Source organism: Nannospalax galili, unplaced genomic scaffold (genome assembly GCF_000622305.1).
Source record: "Nannospalax galili isolate Female #2095 unplaced genomic scaffold, S.galili_v1.0 scaffold1423, whole genome shotgun sequence".
Classification (NCBI taxonomy): Eukaryota; Metazoa; Chordata; class Mammalia; order Rodentia; family Spalacidae; genus Nannospalax; species Nannospalax galili.
Window position 1 is genome coordinate 411,401 of NW_008349231.1, and position 8,690 is coordinate 420,090.

The 8,690-nt window shown below is 36.2% G+C and overlaps 1 pseudogene; it reads left to right on the top strand.

Annotated features, from left to right (window-relative positions):
• The first annotated feature begins 1,486 nt into the window (after window positions 1-1,486).
• On the top strand, window positions 1,487-2,439 carry LOC103744736 (annotated as a pseudogene).
• The last annotated feature ends 6,251 nt before the right edge of the window (window positions 2,440-8,690 follow it).

Genomic DNA, 8,690 nt, shown 5'->3' on the forward strand with positions numbered 1-8,690 from the left:
AATAATAAATGAATAAAGTTTCAGTTAAGCATAGCTGAAAAATGAGCATTTAGTCTCATATTGTTAATATGATTATCTGATTAGTTCAACAGGATTTTCTTTCCATTTATTTATTTATGTTTTGAGGCAGTGTCTCCCTGTAGTCCCAGATCTCCTAGCACTTGCTATGTATATCAGGCTGGCTTTGAACTCAGAGATTCACTTGCCTACCAAGTGCCGAGATTGAAGACAGGCACTACCTAGCCCAGATTAAACAAAATTTTAAAAACAACAAAATGATCTTTATAAAACTGACTTGATATCTTATCTGTTGGTTATGTCCTCTGAATATGCATAGCCATCTTTCAGCAAATTAATTTCTTATACACATTTACCATCCTGGTTTGCCATTTACTATCATTTATGCATATTTTTCACATAAATAAAATCTTGTTTTTGAAAATTTACTCTGGAAAATTTTTCTTTGGAGAAAACTATTATTTTAGGAACTATTCAAATTACTCAAAATTTGTGAAGGATAGATATAATTATACTGGTATTAACATATTTTCTTTCAGAATTAGGTCTGTATTAGAATCTATATGCTTACAGATGCAACACAATAGATGTATATGTAGCTGGACATACATGTAATCTGAATTAGAATCTTATCAATATGAAAGTTGTGACTATTACTATGCAACTCCTTTTCTATAGCAAATGCATGTGCTACCTGATCCAGAATTTGTCTGATAACCCGAGTTATGATTTCTGAGTCCTTATTATGGATTATTAGGCAAGGAAAGTATACATGTTGTGATTAAGTAACAGATTTTATTATTCATCAGCTCATTTTGCTATAAATTCTATTCACTATGGAATAGAATTCTATTCTCTACTATGTTTCAAGGTAGTTACTATATGACTTCCTGTAGAGATCCTCTCATAAGTGTCCTAAAATTGGTTTTAAAGATTTAAATACAATTATAGTTTTATGATATCTTATAGAAGGGTACATTAAGGCACAAATGAGTCATTATACACAATAGAAAAATGGTAAGATGTGTCATGTCATTTGTGTTGAAATTCAAAATTGACTATCATCCCTTTAAGCTTCATCCTAAAATTGACAAATAGTGTAGTGAATGTGGGTTTCATACTCAGGGCTTTCAGTATCCTCCTGGGAAGAAGTTAGGTTCAAACGAAGGCAGTTATTTTTTAGCTATTTACATACTACGTTGATTTGTCTTATTTGTGAGAGTACATTTCTAACAACTCTTTTTCATAGAAACCTTCCATTGTTTTCTTGGAAAATTAATACTGGTTTGTTTTAAGAACATAATGTCATTTATATTTGGTCAGGATATCTCCTTGCAATTAGAGTTTTCAGTTTCAGATAGAGAATTTAAACTTCAGTGTAAGCATCAGATTCTGAAAGTTTCACTTTTCTCTCAACACAAATTAATCCACCATCCTCCCAGTTATTTCAGGTGAACAATAGAACAAAATGAATGAAGGTAATCAGTCTGCAGTGTCAGAATTTGTTCTTCTGGGACTTGGCCACTCACAGAATGCTCAGGTCTTACTGTCATGCTATTTCTGATTGTTTATGTCACCACTGTAATTGGAAATATGGTCATCATGATTTTAGTCATCACTGACTCCCATCTCCACTCACCCATGTACTTCTTCTTAGCCAACCTGTCCTTCATTGATATGTGGCTTTCCTTAGTCACCACTCCTACGATGATCAAAGACTTTCTCACAGAGAACAAAGACATTTCCTTTGAAGGCTGCATGTGCCAGATTCTCTTTGTGCATTTTGTTGGAGGGGAAGAGATGGTGTTTCTGGTAGTCATGCCCTATGACTGCTATGTGGCCATCTGCAAACCACTCCACTACTCTACCATTATGAGCCTGCAAAGGTGCACTGGCATGGTGGTAACTTCCTGGGTAGCTAGCTTTGTGCATTCTATAGTTCAACTTGTACCGATTATGCAACTTCCTTTCTGTGGCCCCAGGGAAATAGACAGTTTCTTCTGTGACATACCAATTGTAATCTAACTGGCCTGCATGGATACCTATTATTTGGATGTTTTCATAAATATTGACTGTGGAGCTCTTTCTGTAACTTGCTTCATTCTGTTACTCATATCTTACACATATATGATCCGCACCATCTGTCAAAGCTCTAAAGCTGGTGCATCCAAGGCACTGGCCACCTGTTCTGTCCACATCACAGTGAAGATGCTCTGTTTTGTGCCCTGCATCATCATCTGTGTGTGGCCACACAACATCACCTTGCTGGACAAGTTTCTTGCTGTGTTTTATTGTGTTTTTGCACTTTTACTAAATCCAGCTATTTATACACTGAGAAATAAAGACATGAAAAATGCTGTGAAAAGATTCAGATGCTACTATGTGGGTCCCAAGGGAAAAGCTCAATGTTCAGAAATGTGATTGTGAGAATTTCAAGTACACAATGCACTTTCATTTGGAATATAGATTTCTCAAGCTGTATTTCTACAGGACATTAATCTTAGATCACAATTTCTTTTAGTCCTTATATTTATTTTAGTATAACACAGGAAAAATATTTATTTGAAAACCAGCAGAATAAAATGCATTACATAATTAATGTCCACCTGTTAACCATCTTTTCTTATGGGGAAGTTACTTAATCATGCATTTCTACATATTTAATAATACAGTGTAGAATGTAAAATTTGTTCAAAAATACAGCCTTCCTGATTGATAAAAACTTTATGAAATTTACCTTAAATAATCTATTTCATTTACAAACACAGTATTCCATACTCTCCCACTTCCCTGAAAACTGTTTTATTCAACAGTTGCTATGTCAACTGCATCCTAATAAAACTTATTCTCTCTTAACTCAGCTTTCTGAAAAAAGCTACTGGTAAATAAATTTTAAATGAAAAAACTATTATACTAAGGTCAAAAACTATGTTAAAAGAGTGCATGATGTTTGGGATTGACTAACTAAATAATATAAAACTATGACATACACTAAATTAGTAAACAAATACAATCTTATGTTATCTCCTAGTTATTTCAGTTTCAAGAACTGCGATTTATTCGTTAAGTTAGTTATTAACATCTATGGACATTCCTAAAATGCAATCTGACTCAGGGTCATAGCATTATTTTCCCTAGTTAATTCATGAAATTTCAATACTCCATACAGTGGGTGATACATACTAGACATTTATCAGGTAGCTTCACATCAATGCAGTAAAACAGTTCCATAAAAGTACTTGTGAGAGCTATTGATCAAAGAATACTTAGATCTACCTTTGATAATTAAAAACACATTTTAAATTATAATCTACACTTGGAAATTATTATATTTCTCTAAGATTTATACATTATATGGTGTGGAATTTACTTATAAAACAACATCTTAAACCATAACATGTACTTTGTTTAGTAAGAAAATAAATATGAAGTATGCTAGAATGCATGTGCTATCTTAGTCTTCCTGTTTTATGTCATCCACTCATATTTATAACTACTTTAATTAGTTTCAATCGTGTCTATTTGAGGAAGCCTTAGATATTTATCCACATGACTTTCCAAGAGATAATACAGATTTCTTAATCTGGTGTGAAAGGATTATGATAGAATTTGGTTGTATGCCTGTTCACTTACTACATTTGGCAGAATGTTACAAAACAATTATTTTTTTTCAAAGCTAAACTTTAAGTCATCCCAAGAAAAATAATAGAAATTGCTCTTTAACATCTTGATCAAATTTAGAAATTTAAAAATAGTAATTTGGGGACTGGACACCTGTCTGGGACCCTGAGACTCTTCACCCTATCTGTCTTCCTTCAAGGTAACCCAAAGTGGCCCCCCATCTCTGCTCTGTTAAGACCTTTATGGATCCCCAGATCTGGGAGCTTTCTCAGACATGCCTTAATTAATGGTTCTCTCAAATCTCACAAAAGTAGCATCCTTATACAGTGGATGGTGATTATTATAGAGAACTGCAACTGGCCAACTTACAGATAATAAGAGACTGCAGACTGCTTATCCCTGAATAGGACACCTATATGAAACTTCTGCCTCTCAAGGCTGATGGCTTATTGAGGAAAAGGGAGAAGAAGGATTGCAAATGCCAGAGAAGGTTGGTGACCACAAGGAAACTGAGTTTATAGACAGCTGATCAGTTACTCATATGAACTCAGAGCAATGGGGACAGTATGCAAATTCCACATTAGCTCAAGCCACACAAAATCCGGTATAGACATGGATAAGTGGACAGGAAACCTCAGCCCTAGCTGAGGAGCTATTGGTGACTCATGACTGCTGAGATAGGGATACTGATTTTCCTTTGAGGTGACACTCTTGGTAGGTTCACCAAGATTATTTGGATGAACCTACACTGAAGGCATTGAGGGGTACAAACATGATCAAAATACAATGTATGAAATTCTAAAAAATTCACTTTCCCTCTAGGTTTCCTAGTCCCCGAGATTCACTAATTTCCTTTCAGGGTGACTCTCTTGGTAAACTCACCAATACCTAGGAATGAATCTATACTGAATGGCATTGGGAACACAAACCCAAAAAAAAGGTGGAGGAAATAGTAAGGGGTGCAGATATGGCACTGGATCTAAATACCAACAAAAAATATCTTATGAAATTCTCAAAAATTAAAAAAAAATTTCAAAAAGTTACACCAAAGTCTCACTTGCATCCTGATGGAGATCCTGTGGTTGCTGATATGGCCTGAAGACACAGGGAGGGACCTTGTGCCTCTCCCATCTATCTGCTCTCCACTCAAAAATACACAGAGCCCTGCTTTCCTCCAGTCTTGCACCCTGTGTCTCTTCCCCAGGTCTCTCCCGATTATTCTCCTAATCCTAGCCTGTTGCCCACCTTAGAAACTGTATCTGCTTCTCTCATCCTTAAGGACTCCCCCAAACCTCTTCTCTCAACATTTCCCAATACTCTGGTTTGTGTGCACTCAGGTACCAGGAGGGAAAGCCAGCTTCCTCTGATTATGTCCCGCTAAGTTGCACTGGGAAACTCATTTCACACACCTGACATGAAATTCTAAAACTACTAGAGGAAAAAGTAGTAAGTACAGTTCAACTTATAAGCACAAATGAGGATTCTTTGAATAAGACTTCAGTAATGCAGGAAATAATCATTGACAAATACTGTCTCATCAAACTGGGGGTAGAAATGTTCAAGCAGAGAATGGAATAAGAGGATAGAGAAAAAAACAGCAGGGGAAGGGCCAGCTAAAATAAAGATGTATGGAAACACTGTATGGAAACCCATGATCATGAGATCCAATTTAAAAATATAATAAGAGGGGATACATATGAACAGAAAGAAGGGAGGGATAGAGAGATGAGGTGACCAAAACTAAGCCTGCATGAAGAAGTCATGAAGTTCTAAAAGTTTCTAATAAACAAATTAAAAATATGCTTTTAAAAATAATGCAGTAGTTTAACAAAAAGTACCATAACTAGATGGTAACTATTTCTAAAGACACAGGGCACATAGATTGATGAACATACAGAAACCAATTTCAAGCTACTAACAAACTCTCCCTAATGGTCAGATTTCATTGGATGGGAATGTGCTTGGCAGGATATAGAAGAGAAAAGTCATCAGCCATCTTAACAAGTACTGGAACATGTATGCTACAATGCTGACCTGCCAGGCAAGATGTACCTGCTGGTGCAATAGTGGGATGACTGCAATGAAGGTAACCAAGCACTTTAAAAAATATTTTTATTGAGCTTTTGTACATTTCATACAATAGCTCTTAACTGAGTCTGTAAACACTCCCCCATCTATGCCCCCACATCTCCACTGGACCTCACATATTCTGCCATATATGTTAAATCCTATCTGTTAAATCATTTGTCCCCAGATGTCCCTCAATGCAAGTTCATCAACTGGGGTCTGGTCACCCTATCTAGAGATCTTAAGAAAGGCCTATTTGTGCTCACCCAGAAAAACTCAGTCTCCAACAGTTCCCAGGCCAGGGCTAGCCCTCCAACCATTTCCCTGGCTCCAGTACTGGGCCCTGGTCTGATTGAGTTGGCATGGGCTCTTGTACTCACTTCCATCATTGCTGCAAGTTCAGATGAGCAAGCTTCCAGTGACCTAAAAGCTTCTGTTTTCCGATGTTTGTGAATCAACCATTTCTCTTTCAATTTTTTGCCCCCTCTTCCTCAATGGTCCCTGAGATATGAGTAAGTGAAGTTTAATATAAGAGTCCTATCCAAGGACACACATTCTGAAATCTCTGATTCTCCAAAATTCAGCCAGTTGTGGCCTTCTATGTACATCCCACTCTGTTATATAAAAAGCTTCACTGGTGAGAGTTGATAGATGCATTAGTTTCAGGGAGACCCTATCTCAAAAAGACCAAAAAGAAAAAAAAACAAATGAATTTGTGCTTACTCATAAATGATGCCATCCTGATTATAGCAATGTTAGTTACTTTGAGTCCATGATTATTTTCTTACAATTAACTAAATTACTCGATATCCCCAATGATTTAATAGTGGCACTTTTATCTGTGGGTAATTAAACTTACCTGTCTAATTAAACTTAGACTCCACTCAACAGGAGGGAATTCATTCCTGGTACTGTAAACCTAACCAACTATCAAAGTCTGGAGAGGTTATAGACTGTAGATGAGAAACTACTGCTGCCATTTTCCTAAGCCAATATAATTTCTAGTACATTCTAAATATGTAGACTTATACCCACAGTGTGGTTCCTATCAAATAAACTTTTCAGCAGATGGAGACTGTTACTGAGATCCACAGCTGGTAAAAACACAGAGACTAAGTGACTATTGGGTGCTCATCCCCAACTGATACATCTACAATGAAACTTCTACACCTAAGGCTAAGGAGAACATCAAAGAAAAGAGAACAGAGAAATTGTGAGATCCAGAGGACCAGGACACCTGCTGCTACATGTGTCTTCTCGATGTGAAAGGGAAGCTGCACCTGTGAAATCTCAGAAATTTTACTGCCTAAACATGACCTGCATAATGACAACAGCAGTTGACTTGTCAATGTAGATGAGGGAAATTTCACAAGGCTCCATCTTCAGATGAAGATTTAGAGGCAATCAACAGCTCTTGAGAGAGGGAGAATCACTTTTCTCCAGGGATGCGATAACTGATGGGTTATCCAATTTCAATGGTCAGTCCTGATCACATGTACATCCTAACACCACTAAATATACTCAGTATGATTTTACGTCAGTATGTTTTATATACATATATACACACATTAATTCACATATATGTAATAATAATAAAGAAGAGGTCATGAAACTGAGAGAGAGTAGGAAGCATTGGTTGAGATGGAGAGGAAAGAGGGAGTGCTGTATGATGTAAAACAGTACTCATGTATGAAATTCTCAAACACTTTTTTTAGAAACCAACTGCTGGTGAGGATGTAGAGAAAATGGAATCTGTATACAGTGCTGGTGGTCCATTTATTTAGCTACTTTGGAAATCAGTACAGAAGTTCAGTAAAAGAAAGATAACTTCAAATAACCTATACTATTCCTATGTTTTTACACAAAGACCATAAATTAACATATCAAAAAGACATTTTTGGATCACTTTGTATTGTAGCCATATTCACAATAATAATCTATGTGTCTGTCAGAAAGGAAATAAGGAAAATGTCAGTTAATTCTACACTGGAATTTATTCACCCACAAAGAAGAATAAAATCATGTCATTTAGAAGAAAATTGGTGTAAATGGAGATTAGATTAAGGGAATTAAATTCACCTCAGAAAGACAAATATGATATGCTTTCTCTCATTTGGGGCATATATAATTAATTTTGTCACACTCACACTTATAATTTTAAAAATTTTTACATTTATTTATTTTGTGGAGAAGTGGGTGTGTACCAAGGTACATGCTTGAGGATTGGAGGACAACTTCCTGGAATTTGTTCTATCCTTCCACCATGTGAGTTCAGGGAATCAAACACAATTTCAAGGTTGGGATAGGTGCTTTTACTCACTGTCTTGCCATCCCCTCAATCAGGCATTTTGTTCATTGTTATTTCATGGATCTCATTATAGAGTTCTTTCAAATCACAAAGATATCTCATGCCAGGACAAGTAGTGATTATTCAAAGACAAATGATAATAATTCCTGGGGAAGAATGTAGATTTACACAGACACTCTATAGAGCAGCATGGAGCTTTTTCAAAATATGAAAAAAAGCACATCATCTGATGCATCAGTCCCAATACCAAGCAGATATTTGATGGAAATTAAAATAGAATGTTCTAGTCACATGCTACCTCATGCTTGGTAAAATACTACTTGCAATAGCAAAAACATGGAGCTGGCTTAGAAATGCACCAGCAGATAAATGGGAGAATATTCAGTCATAAAACCATCCAGTCTGATTTTTTGTTCCAACATTGCTAGAACTGAAACCATTAAGTGAAACAACCAAGTACAGGAAAGAAATGGTTTGAGTGACATGTAAATCTGGGAAAGCTTACCTCACAGAAGTTGAGACTAGAGTGCTGGTGACCAGGGTGAAGAGTGCAGGGGACATAGACAGATGGTGAAAGCTTGACCAATAGCCATTTATTTTCAGTTACTAATAAGAAATCAGTTCCTGTGGGTTAGTGTGCAGTGAGGCAGCTACAGACAATAATGTGATATGTATT